We start from the raw sequence: 13,577 nt of genomic DNA on the forward strand, positions 1-13,577 counted from the left end.
CTCTTTAAAGAAGGAGAATAATTATGTGAAATAGAGAGCATACAACTTTCATTAAACAGACGGAAAGAACTTCTACTATTTCACTTTGAAAATGTACCAGTAAGAGTTAAGTGAGGTGGGAATGATAGCCCATAAACCAGATCACAACAGCTGCAGTCCATGTCCACTTCAGTTCCACAGAAAGAAGGAAAATTAATTTTAATTGTATTTCAGTCATTGGCTTAGTTGATCTGGCAGCAATGCAGGGTTTTTGGTATAATTTTGTTTCTTGGCAATGGTTCACTTACCTTTGACATTAAAATAAAGGAATGTAGTCATAATACCAGAAACACCCTGGAAGAGGCTTATGGTCTGTCCAGGGGACAGGAGGATTTTATATGACTGATTTTAGCTGGAAATGCAACTGCCAGCATGTGGAAGTCTAGAATTGTAAGTGAGAAAAGATTAAACTGTAAGGAAAGCCAAGCTTCCTTACAGCTATGCAAAGCTGCAAGGGAGATCCAAGCATTCCCCATGTAAGAGCGACTGTTTGTTGTTCTACCAAAAAAAAAAAAAAAAAGGGAAGAAAAAGTATATGTACATATGCAGGAGAGAGGACTATTAGGACATAATGACCTTATTTTGGAGAGGCAGAGAGTAAGCCATGATGTGTAAGGTAATTGTGAATTTTAACAAAATTTACTCTGCAGATTATAGTAAATATTAGAAGAAAAAAAAAAATATGTTACTACAGCATTCTAGGAACTAATGTGTTGTAATGTGTGGTGCAGTAAATTTAAATAAAAAAAAATTCTACATAAAATGTAGAATGTGTGGTGTAGTAAAATTCTGTCAGTATCAGTTAAAATGTCAAATCTTTTATTAAAAAAGATTTAAAGATTTAAAGATATTAACAAACAAACAAACAAACTTTGCTATAGTTTCATATTTTCCATATATTTCCATATATTTCCATTTATTAAAGTTGAGCAAATAAACAGCACATGATACACTAATAGGGTCTCCCAAGGATTTGTTTGTTTGTTTGTTTGTTTGTTTTTCCTCATTACAGAGAGCTTTAGTTTTATCTCTCTATATAACTCAGTTTTAGCTATGATTCTAGCTCTGTTTTTCATAATGCACTGCACTGAGGAAATATGGCCAATGCCAGTGACACGGACAGCAATGATGCATTTCTCATCAGTTAATCAGTTATTTTCTTTATGACTAACTTTGCTTTCAGATTCAAAGCTGAATTTTAGAGAATAACTTATCTCCATAGCTATGTGTGGGAAACAGACTAGCTACTCAATACTTTTAATTCTATTCCATTTTTTTTTTTTTTATAAACCAGATTATGACCTGTGGTAACATCATCAAACCTAAGCAAATCCTTCTGAGATGCCACAGTTGATATGCCAGAATAAAAATGATCAATGATATGGCCAGTTTGAGTCAAATGAAGCAAAGCATCTCTGTCAATGTGAGGGTTTGAACTGAAGTGATCTCACATGGGCATTTTCTCTCCTTTCACTTGCCAAAGCTTCTAAATGTTTGGCCTTAAACCTGCAAATCAGTTTAATTTTAGACAAAGGTAGGAGAGACAAAAAAGCTGGTCTACAGGGCTAGCCTGTAGCAGAAGGGGATGGTGAGAGCCACATAAGAGAGCAGTAAGTTCCCGGGTGTGCACTGGGAATAACGGAACACAGCTCTTATTCCAGCAGTTTTGGAAGCTTTATAATAGGATGAGAGCTCTTATTGTAGTTTTCTGTTGTATGAGGAGGATCTCCTCTCAGAATTGTTCTGTTAGAACTATTCACACATATCTGTTAAAACTTCGTTTTGCAACCAGCATTGATCAAATGGATATTAGCATAACTGAGAGACAAACAGAAAGAAAGAAAACAAGCAAGCAAGCAAACAAAAACGAAGTGTATTCTAGACACCTTTGAACTTTTTGCAAATACACTTACATCTGCATCTTTCATTTGTGTTCTTTTGAAATGGCAAAATTAATCCTTGCACAAAGTACAAGCAGGCTGAAGTAGGTTGGAGCCTTAATTACTGAAAAAAAATAATAATAAAAAATCAAGTGTTCATCAGTGCTGCTTTTCAAATGAAGTTATATCTTTCAGAGTAATTCTTATGAATCATGATGTATGTTTTATGATATCTCAAATAATTTCCAAACAGGCCTGTACTCATGTTGTGAAAACAAAAAGATAAATTTGAGGGTCAGTTCTACTCTTCACCTTTCTTAGATTTAGGAAGTCAGTGTTTTCACACCAAGTATATTTCATTAGCTATAGATTTTGCCTCTGGGCCTTATGAGGAATTAGTTGTGTTTCACAGAGTTATCCAAAATTGGGAGGGCTTTTGTTCATACTTGTTAAGCAGCTGAACATCCTCTGGACAAGTATCCCGTCTTGGACAGTAATCTTCATTGCAGGTTTTGGAAACTAATCACAAAAGAAGAAAGGAACATATTTTAATTTTCAATACTGTATATGTGGCTATGTATATTGAAAGAACTTATTTACCCTCTAAGCTAACATTGGTCCACACTGGAGGAAGGATATTAGTTGTTATATCTCAATGACTTGGTCTAATGTAAATATATATATATGTAAATATATATATATTTCTCACCGGTTTTATAATTAAGCCTTTTTAGTGTCAAAATTTCCTAGTGAGCAGCCTAGTGATAAAAACTCCTCCTTCAAAAAACCTACAAATCGACTAAATTACCTAATATTAATATGCATAACTTCTGAACAAGATAGTCACTGTATTCCAGGTAGTTTAAATGTCCTCTTAGGGTTCAAACATTTATTTCTATCAAACAAATCTCTGTTTTCCCCCACTAAGCAGTGTTATATATCTGTGCCGAGTCTGAGATTAAGAGATCATGGGCTACACAAAACAATTAAACGTTTGTTATTCTTTACCCCTACTTGAAAAAGAAGAGCTTCTCTGTGAAAGAAAAACAACAAATTCATAGCTATTTTCTAAATAAGATGCACTGATCTAATGCAGATAAGATGCACTCTTTTTGCCCTATTTAAATGTTACGATCTCTAATGCAAATATTATTTTCCAATAACTGAAATCATTCATTTACCTACACCTCTAGGAAACTGTGAATGCAAATCCCTTTCAGTTACTGCGGTAGCTTTTGCCAGCTTATTTTCATCAAACACTAATGGCTTTGTGCAGTGGCTGTTGTTTTCTCCTTATGAAAATGAAACTTTCCAAGGGCTACATAGAAGAAAATAGTACACTGTGTATAATTTTTATTTCCCTATGTTTTTATATCATATGTATATTAACTGTCATTATTGTGAATTCTGCAAGTTCATTTACATTTACATCTCAAGGTAATTTATGAATATTATATATATATATTAGATATTATATAACGTTATTATTTAGGTGCAGTCTACCTATAAAATCTTCCTATGTATTATAAGTTTTGTTTTGTTTATCTTATGTGTCTTTCCCCGTTGTTTCATGTTAGTTATTCTACTTTTAGCTTTTCAGGAGACAGAATAAAAGTTTTTACACACTTTTTACTCTCTGCTTCTCTTTGTAAATTTAGCAACAATTTAAAATCTTAAAGCAAACAGAAGTAGCTCTGATGTAAGAAAGAGAAGCCAATGAACAAGAACCACTTCACAAACATAAGGCAAACATGCCATCCTTAAACTCATTACTATTGATCATAAAGAGCAACTTCAAACTGATTGAAGAGACTCAGCCAAAATAGGAAGTTCTTGTGGGGAGACGGCTGATATGGTCAGGCTGGAAAACCTCTCAACTACTTCCTGTGGTCACCCAAATTCCAGGGCCTTGCTGAACCAGAGGACACTGAATAAAGGGTTTCTTAGAATTTGCTCTGCTCTAGTCAGGGGCTCTGCAAATGGCCTGTGACTTGGTCCTTGCGAAAATTCAGATAAAGTAGAAAAATGTTTCCCTGCTTGTCCTGGAAAGATTCCCATGAATAAGATATATTGCAGTCAAGTGAAGGTTTCTGCCTATATTTGTTGACTTTCTGTTGGTGTACAGCAGTCACCAGCTTCAAGTGGTTTCAGCATAAAGAACACAAAACCTCTAGTTATACTGTTATGCCATATTCTTAATATGGATGTATCAAGATTTTGCAATTCATAACTAAAATCACATTCACCTAGAAAAGTTTTCTGCAAAAAGGGTACAAGATATTACTTGCAAGATACTAGGCATTACCCCAAAGCACTGGGGTACTCAAGTTTCCAGATCTTGGTAGTAGGCAAAGGCTACAAAAAAAATAAAGTGAGGGGGGGGGGGTGTCCTCACCTGTCTTGCAGAATTAGACTCTGAATGGGGAAATACCTGTTACTCCATTGCCAAGATTTTTATGGAAATAACTAGTTTGTTTACAGGACCTGGGCCATAGCAGATCTGTACCTTGACTCACAAAAGTTAGACTCTGTTCTGGAAGATAACCAGGAGAACAGATAAAGGTAACATTATCATCTCCTCTGTACAGGAGAGAAACTAAGCTGCTCTTCCCCATAGTCACTTTTTAGAGGTAAAAGAAAGTGGGCTCCTGGGCCTCCTGGAGCAGGACTGACAAGACCTGCTGTTTCAGCACCCAGTCTCTGGACTATCTTAGAGGATCCCAGGTCCATTGACCTCTCTGGCAACTGTTTCTCCTTCTTTGACCTAGAAAATCAATATATTTTCCCCATTCTCTAGTTTCTTTGTGTCCTACCATTACTGATTCTTTACCAACTGCCCTCAAACATACAAATGTCTTCTGCCTAGTGATATTACTCCATTTTTACTTCTTGTGCCAGTGTGTGAAATAAAAGGACATAATAAGATGCAGATTTTCTTAAATTTTAGGCATCTAGTTCTGGTGAAAAAGATGAACTAGTCTTTTCCAAACTAGATGAATGCCTGAGTTCTAATAAAGTCAGTGAAGCATATATACAAATCCTTCAAAGGTTATCTATTTCACTTTAAAAAAATGCTTACACTTATCACAGCAGCTCTACCGGTAAACAAAACAATAAATAAATAAATAAATAAATAAAGAGAGAATGTTAAAGTGCTGGCGCACCTCAAAGCTGCCAGAGAGATATCAGAGAAATCTAGACAGAGGTCCAGCACAGAGCCAAAGAGAGATATAATAATTAAACATTGTGGACAATCAGATTCAGTGATCAGCCTTCTCCCTGAACCTATCTCATTTAGCAATGTAGACTCCCTCAATGGATTCACTCCTGTGTTGCTAAGGTTCATTTAATGGTTCTAAACACAGAGACTTCAACTTCCTTCACCTAAATAAATGTCTGTTGCCTATAAATCCAAATTAGATGTTCTGAATTGTCTGTTGCAGAACATTTATTTTTGGCTATTTTGAAATCTATAAGTCCCCCAAATAAAGTTTCCTTCCACAGTTTCCGACGTGCCTCTTTACCAGTTCCTGCTCACAGGAGAAGGTACCTCATCATTTGACATGATGATCACCTCAGGTCCCACTCAGGTCCTCTCAGGAGCCTAACCCTCTGTTGATCACTGCAAATGGAACTTAGGATTTTAGTTCAGTGTTTTCAGTTGTGTTCAAGAAACTTTTAGTCATTGCTATGTTCAACATCACAATTAATAACTCTCTTTTTTTTTTTTTTTCTAGATTTGTATCTATATGCATTCATTTAAATAGGAGTTTTTTTTTGTTGTTGTTTTTTTTTTTTTTTTAACTTTGTGACAGCTTTCAGACATTTCAGCCCTTAAAAAATCTAGACTTAAAGGTATGTTCCAAAAAATTCAGTTCAATTTCTGTGATGGAAATTGTGCTCAAAAAGAATGTCATCCAGCTCTTAGTTAGCTTCATTTGGCCAATTTCATTTTGAAATAGAATCTCTTGAGCTACTGTTTTTTAAGTTTATTGATCTCAAGAGCTACTGGTCTTTTATCCATAAGCAGAGGGAATCCAGAAGTAATAAATGGAAGAGTGCCAGGGAAGGTCTGTGAAAACATTGCTTGGAGGAAGCTGGAAACTACAAGAACTTGGTGGTTGCCATCACACAGCTGGTGCCGTAGCTTCCTCACTAAGGAATAAAAAATGACAAGATCTCTAGTTTTATTTTTAAAAGCATCATCTAAACTTTGATATGAGACAATATGCCCTGGAGGAAATGAGTGGCCATGCTTGCTCAACCTCTTCTTCCTGCATTAATTTTTTTGACAAGGGTGTGGCTTACTGGAAGTCTGAGTTGTTGCTGATGAAGCAAATGAACTGAGTGGAAAATACATACTCCAACTACAAAATGAAAATCAATTACAGTACAGTTTGCCCTCTCCCAATGTACCTAATATGCAAGTGATTCATACTGAACTACAAGTTCAGCCCAGTCATTCAGAGGGAATACCAACGTCTCACTTCCAAATTATTACTCAGAACTGAGTAGGAGAAAATCCCTGTTTAGGAGTTTGTTGGATAATAGAAATCCTGGCTAAAGCCAGGATGCCTTAGCAGGATAGAAACACTTTCTCTTGGAGCTAATTTAAGTCTGAAATATTTAATGAGTTGAGTCATATCATGAAGTGAAGTATGAGAATAAAATAAATAAGAATAAGAAGTAGATCATTGGGGTGAAGTCCAAAATACGTCATGCTTAAATCTGGGCTTCCCTGGGCAGAATGTGGTGAAGTTCCCCTCAATGAAGCCAATTTTGTTTTAAGCAAGTTAAAAAAGTTAAGCTTTCAACAAGATTAATTAGCAAGGATCAGCTGAAGTCTAATTTCGCTTTTCTTCAGAAAACAAAATATTTTGTTTGTTTGTTTGTTTGTTTTTGGGGGGGATGTTCTTGGTTTGAGGATTCTGTTTGCTTTCCTTATTTTTTAGCAACAAGCAAAACCCTATTGTATAGAATGGGGCTAGAGGCTGAAAGGCAGCCTTGGTCTGACACCATTACACTTCAGCTGGAACATACAGAATCCAATATTTGTACTTCTAGAAAAAAAAAAAAAAAAAAAAAAGTATAGAATAAAATATAGTGCTAGGTGTTTTTCTGTAATTAAGTTGGATTCAACAGCAGGTGGTTACTCCATTATAACTTTGGGAAACCTGTCAAAAACATTCTATGCATTTGCCTTCTTACAATAATTATTACTACATTTCCAGTGATAACTTGATTTATTTTTATATTTCTTAGAGCTTGGAGCATAGAGCTAAGAATCAGAATGACTGGCTTCTGTTTTCCCATAATACTGATTTATAATTGTTTCGGCCAAACCAGGAAATGTTGCCATCTACACTTCATCTACCCCACCTATGAAAAAGGTGATCAGAAGGACTATGATGAATAGCAAGCATTCACAGCTTTATGACAACAGCATAAAATCATGGCCAAGACATTGAAAAATATTGCACAGCTAAATAAGGTTGAAGCTGAATTGAAACATGTAGGATGCCTTAGCTGCATGAATTGCATACATTGTTAAATCAGGGGGCTGATCATTTTGATTATAGACAAAATCTTTTAAAAAAGGCACAGGTTGTTTTTAAGGGTGATGAACTGGTTGGAAAGTAAGATTTGAGTGGGATTAGTTATGTTGACTGAACAGGAATAATCTTTATAGAAAAAATCTCAGTGGCAGAGAGCCGACAGCTCAGGCAAGGAAGAATATGCATACAGACAAATCATTGAGGAGATTCTAGTATTACATGGATGAAGAACATGCTGGTTTTAATTAAAATGTGGGACATTTTTATATGCAAACCAGAATGATTGCAGTTCAGATCTGTAATCCACAAGGGAAACCACATTACCCTCCAGACCAAGGTCCAGTTTTTTGAAGGAGCATGTAGGCTCAAATTTGGAGCCCATGCTCAAGAGAGTGATCCTTCATGCCTTAAAGTCTTTTATCTCCATAACATTTGTCAGCTATTGTAGCTTTGTAGCTTGGGAAGTGTGAACAGCATGACTCCTGTACCTATGCCCATGAGGAATCCTCAGACTTATCCTCAAATCATTTATTTGCCTAAAGCCCCAGAGGGCTCAGTCTGATAACAAATTCAGCAACAAATGTCATGATAGCTGAGCAAATAGAAGTAAGAACTCCCCTTAGTTTGGCTTTAGTATGAACATGCCAACAAAAGTGCTAATTCTGAGATAGCACTGAACAACAAAAATAGAACATTTGTTGTTGTTGTTTTAATTATTACTGTTATTAAGCTTCCAGTCAGAGAAAAAGCTTACTTTCTTTTATTATTATTTTTAATAGATTGGAAAGCTGTATTTGTAGCTGGAACTCCAGCTTTGCAAGAGATTTGTAGTTGTACTGTCATGTTCCTGAGCATATTTTTCCATCCACTTCTCTTCACACTCCAGGTTCCACCACTACTGATTTCTCACAAATACTAATGGCTCCTTAGCAGTATGTGGCACAGAAGAAGAGGGGAATAAAGAAAAAGGTTTTTAAGCCTCTCTGGGATAGTGTGCTACACGTAGAGAAAGCTTTTTATCTTGTCACTGTACGAGTCTCTTTTGCATTCCCTGATTCTTTTTATGATACTATAGCAAGTGCTTCCTCAGAACTGATTATTTTTCTCCTTTCCTTCTCAGTGGATATGTTGCACCACTCAAATACAGCATATGGTTGTCTATCAGGATATTCATGGAATAATCACCAATACAAATGAAGCTTTTATATATTTTAGAAGCAGAACTGAAAGAGTATTTATTTAACATTGTTCTGTATGTTTCTTCTCTCCCAAACTGCAAATGTTTTAATTGTACATGCTTCATCATCTAATATATATATATAGGGGAACAGATAGGAGGGAACAGATTTTAACTGTTAAACTGTAGTTTAACTGTTTAACTGTAGTAGGGAACAGATTTTAACTGTTACATATTTTCTTGTTTAAAATAGTGCAATGTAATATTCAAATTAATATTTGTTTTACAAATCATGAAAATAATTGTAGTATATAGTTAAGATAACTTGTGTTAGAAACATCTCAGATAGAAGATCCAGCTGTTCTGGGATAAAATCTGGTGCTTTTTATATCCAGGTAAGCTTTTTGAGCTTAATATTACGGGAAAAAACAAACAAACAAACAAACAAAAACTATTTTTTGTTAGATACAGACATACATACTTACATACATAGTTTTATTGCTAGGATCTTCTGTTTATCTAAATCACTTCCATAATAAAGAAGAAAGAAAAAATATTTTTTCTAGTAAAAAATCAGTAAACAAATGTCAGTTTTAGCTCTATAAGAAGTATATTTGAGTAGGGGATTTATGAAATAGTTTATATAAAACTAAGCCATGAGGATTGATTTTGTCCAAGTCCTTCCTAGCTTTAAAGAAAAAGAAAAATGAGTAAGCAGTCTTCTTTGCAGGTGGGGGAAGGGGAAGAAGGGAGGACAGAGAAGGATTATGCCACAAGATCTCAGAGTATCCGCCTGAGGTCTCACTGTAAATATCTTTTCTAAAAACATTAATTAATGAACTAAAGTAGAATAGGACTGGGACAATGTGCCTGTGCTATGTGATTTCCTTATTTATATCTTTTTTGACTGAAATTTGCAATAAATGTGTCTCATTTTTTGTTTGCTTTTGTTTTTGTTATAGTAAATGTTCAGCATTTTGTGTCATGATGGGAATTTTAATGAATGCAAAACAAAAGCATTAGTGAGGGTTAATGCCCAGTATATGAATCAGGTAGGTACATGTATTCATTAGCACTGATTACTAACACTCTTTCATGCTATTGTACATCATAATGTGGGTCAATCAGATGCACCACAAAAAGACTTATAAAAGAGTTACTGACACTTTTCATGTTCACTTCCAACTCTGGATTGATCCAAAGTTTGTTCACAAAAATGATGGTGTAATCTTAGACTGGAACACCAGAGCTTCCACTTTCTTTTTCACAAGTACAGCCCTCTTGAGGGGCTTAGAAATGTAAGTGCCCAGAAGAAATGGGTCCTGAAAAGAGTCTGCTCTGAACAGCAACCTTTACACATGTCACAAGCGATGGAATGTTTGTGTCTACCCATGGGGAATTAACTACTTCCCCTTGCAGCCTGGCCACTTCAAAGATAAAGTAGTAGTTTTTTTTTTTTTTTTCTTTAATTATTTTTTTATTTTTTTTCCTTCAGGATGCTAATAACACCATCAACAGGTATACAGTGCCGAAGAAAGCAATTTATTTTGTAACAGCCTGAGAAAACCAGAGAAATTTCAACAGGCCAATGGGGAAAAAAATGTTCGACGTACAAAATCAAACATTGCTGGAGTCTAATCGGTAATCACTGTCAGCAGAATAAGCACGATCATGAATTATACCTTATGCAATTCTTTTGCTTTCAGTTAGTTCATGTGAGAGGTGAGTTTGACATTTACCTTTACATTTGCCCAGAGAAGTTGTGGATGCCCCATCCCTGGAAGTGTTTAAGTCCAGGTTGGATGAGGTTCAAGCAACCTGGTCTAGAGGAAAGTGTCCCTGCCCATGCCGTGTGTGTGTGTGTGTGTGTGCGCATGTATGCGTGTGTGAAATTAAATGATCTCTAAACTCCCTTCCAACCCAAACCATTTTATGAAGTACCCTACTCTACCTGTACCTCAGTGGAAAAATAGGCAAATACATAGCTATAGCAGTACACAGCAGCAGTATAGCAGTGCACAGCAGCTGACTTAGATGTTTAAGTATATCTGAGAACTTAAGCCACAGTTCCCGTTTTCTCCTGATAATTTTTAGTCTTATTTCCCCTTTAAGTTTAACATATAATTGCAGCAGTTATCTAGATCAAAGCATGCTATTTTCCATTCCTATATTATTAATAATTACTTATTTTCTACTTTCTTTTTATGCAGTTATTTATTCTAGTTCCTGTTTCCTGATCGATATACAGTAGAAAACTTATTGTCTATAATAGCAGGCAAATTAGCTTGAGAATGCAAATGGACTTTTTTTTTTTTTTTTTTTTTGGTAAATTATTTAAAAGGCTTCAAAGATACTCCCACAAGGTCAGATTTATCAACTACCTGTGAATTTTGTCATTGAGCCCAGGGTAATATGAATTTTATGTCTGATAACCTGTAAACAGAAATGTTTAAGAAGAAGGCCAAAGGTAGAATCTTTGGCACAGATCAGTCCAGGCAACTTATAAATTAACTGCACACTATATCATACCATTTCTTCTAGTATCTCAGAAGATTTCTAGAAATCATGGGAAAGCAGGCTCTAGGGAAAATGAGAGATACATTTTTGCTTTTAAATGACTAAATGTCTACAATGAGACACAGTTCAGTACTTTAAAAATTCACCTCTCATTGTTATTCTTTGAAGGTTTGTTTCATAGATCAGTGAAAGAAATACAAAATCTCCTTTGATTTTAGAGGGCTTTATACCATTCCCCATGTGAATTGCAGAAGACATTATATCAGTGAACACAGAGATAAGCATCCAAATGAATTCACTGTATTTGCAAGAAGATAATATACCCACGTTTAAGGGTACTGAAACTGAAACACTGTGCCATCTTAGGCTCCATGATTCAAATCACTTTGATAAGAATTTCCCTACAGTAAGTTAGGTCCAGGTGTTTATTTGTGTTTATTAGCCAGCTGTGAACACATTCCTCTGTTTTCTACACCTTTTGTGGCAAAGCCAATTCATGGCTTTATACACCTGACAAATGCACTCACCCATGATTGCATCCTACTGTGGATCGTTGGAAAAAACCTCCCTGACTTCTTTCAATCCAGCCTTGCTAAGGATATAGAATTATTAGAGAGTGTTAAAAGGAGCACTACAGAGATGGTGAATGGTCTAGAGGGCAAGATGTGTTAGGAGAGGCTGAGGTCCCTTGGCTTGTTCAGCCTGGAGAAGAGATGACTGAGAGAAGGCCTCATGGCAGCCTGCAGCTTCCTCGCCAGGGGAGCAGAGGGGCAGGTGCTGATCTCTGCTCTCTGGGGACAGTGACAGGACCCGAGGGACTGGCATGGAGCTGGGAGACAGGAGGGTGAGGCAGGATGTTAGGAAAAAGGTTCTTCACTGAGTAAGTGGTTGGGCAATGGAACAGGCTCCTAAGGGAAGCACTGAGCCTGATGGAGTTCAAAAAGTGTTTGGACAATGCTCTCAGACATATGGTCTGATTTTTAGGGTGGTCCTGTGTGGACCCAGGACTTGGACTTTATGATCCTTGTGGTTCCCATCCAACTTGTGGTTCCCATCCAAGAACTCTTTCTTTCTCCACACAACCAGGCACTTCTGATCCAAAAAAAAAAAAAAAAAAAAAAAAAAAAAAAAAAAAAAAAAAAAAAAAGCCTATTGCACTCTCTACTGATGTCAGTGGGGAAGCTTGGGAAGCTTTCTAATCACAGCTAGGAAGAGCACGCTGCACAGAAAGGGAAAGAAGATCTATAGCATGTCTCTCCCGGTAAGGTTGAATGAGGTTTGCCAGTGACAAATTGTCATACTGAACTTGACTGGGTTTGAAGTAGAATATGCCTGGTGGTATGTCCCATTCCAACCTTTAAATCACACTTAAAACGACACCCATGAAGCTTCTTCTGTGACTTGTACTGTTGCTGTAACAAAAAATACCCCATAAGAAACTGTCTTCAAAACAGACAGAGGCCTGAAATGTCAATAAAGGTGGCCCTTAGGGACCTCTGAGGACTCCTTCCATCTGAAGAGACCTCCTACAGTCAAGGGACAGTAGATCTGCATGCTGTAAAATCAGTTCATAATGAAATACTCTATGTAAATGAGGAGGGCCTGGAAAAATGCCACTTATCCTAAAGGATATGTTACAGTGGTTAGTTTTTCTTAGAAGGAAAAGGTCTGGAAATTGTTACTTCATTTTTAACACTAGAGGTAAAATGCCATTTCTCATTGAAGTTAATTGCTTGGGTGTAGTTAATTTTATATAATGCCAAGCAAGACAATGTTAATCCCAAAACCTTTCTTATTCCTTCCTTCTAGCATATTTCTGCATCTGTGGTTGACTTCAACTTGCAGAATCCTTGAATCATAAATCATCCCCTTGTGAGTATTAGGAGAGATCTTCATATTTTATAGATGCTACCACAAACAGCTTTTCTTTCTCATTTGTTATAAATGAGACCCATCAGCAAAGTGTGGTTTAACAGAAGACAATGTATCTTGGTTGATTCTTTTACATGACAGTATTCCAAATTAGGACTACTTATTGCTTTTCAGTTTCTCAGATACTTGTTAGTCATTAACTGCTCATAGGAAAATAACATATGCTACAATTATCAAAATGAAAAGAATAAATAAATAAATAAAGCATGCATCTGGTTGTCTTTAAAATCATTAGTATGCCCACTAGACCCAAATTCCTTGACTAAATAGAAAAGCAATTTTGATTATAGGAAGTAATTTCTTTGTAAAATATTTGAGTCTTTCCTACAGTTTTTATTTTGTTTCCAGAGAAGGAAATGTCAAGAATAGACTGCTATTTGCTTATTTAAATGTTGCAGCCTCCATATGTTATAATTAGTTTCCTTCTCTCAGGAAAAAAAAAAAAAAAAAAAAAAAAAAAAAAAAAAAAAAAAAAAA

The 13,577-nt window shown here is 35.9% G+C and overlaps 3 long non-coding RNA genes across 3 annotated transcripts in view; 2 read left to right on the forward strand and 1 right to left on the reverse strand.

Moving 5' to 3' along the window:
* Window positions 1-1,035: 1,035 nt before the first annotated feature.
* LOC118163292 lies at window positions 1,036-4,449 on the reverse strand. Its single transcript, XR_004748961.1, has 2 exons — window positions 4,315-4,449; window positions 1,036-2,438 (listed from the first exon to the last, which is right to left on the reverse strand). It is a non-coding gene; the product is annotated as an uncharacterized LOC118163292 (long non-coding RNA).
* LOC118163295 overlaps window positions 2,043-13,577 on the forward strand; it is a 20,302-nt gene continuing 8,767 nt past the window's right edge. Inside the window, exons 1-2 of the long non-coding RNA XR_004748962.1 lie at window positions 2,043-2,187; window positions 10,481-10,486. This is a non-coding gene — a long non-coding RNA (uncharacterized LOC118163295). The remainder of the gene's footprint in view (window positions 2,188-10,480; window positions 10,487-13,577) is intronic.
* Window positions 4,322-7,545, forward strand: LOC118163299. Its single transcript, XR_004748972.1, has 3 exons — window positions 4,322-4,439; window positions 5,340-5,341; window positions 7,446-7,545. It is a non-coding gene; the product is annotated as an uncharacterized LOC118163299 (long non-coding RNA).

This window comes from Oxyura jamaicensis, chromosome 1 (assembly GCF_011077185.1).
Source record: "Oxyura jamaicensis isolate SHBP4307 breed ruddy duck chromosome 1, BPBGC_Ojam_1.0, whole genome shotgun sequence".
Lineage (NCBI taxonomy): Eukaryota > Metazoa > Chordata > Aves > Anseriformes > Anatidae > Oxyura > Oxyura jamaicensis.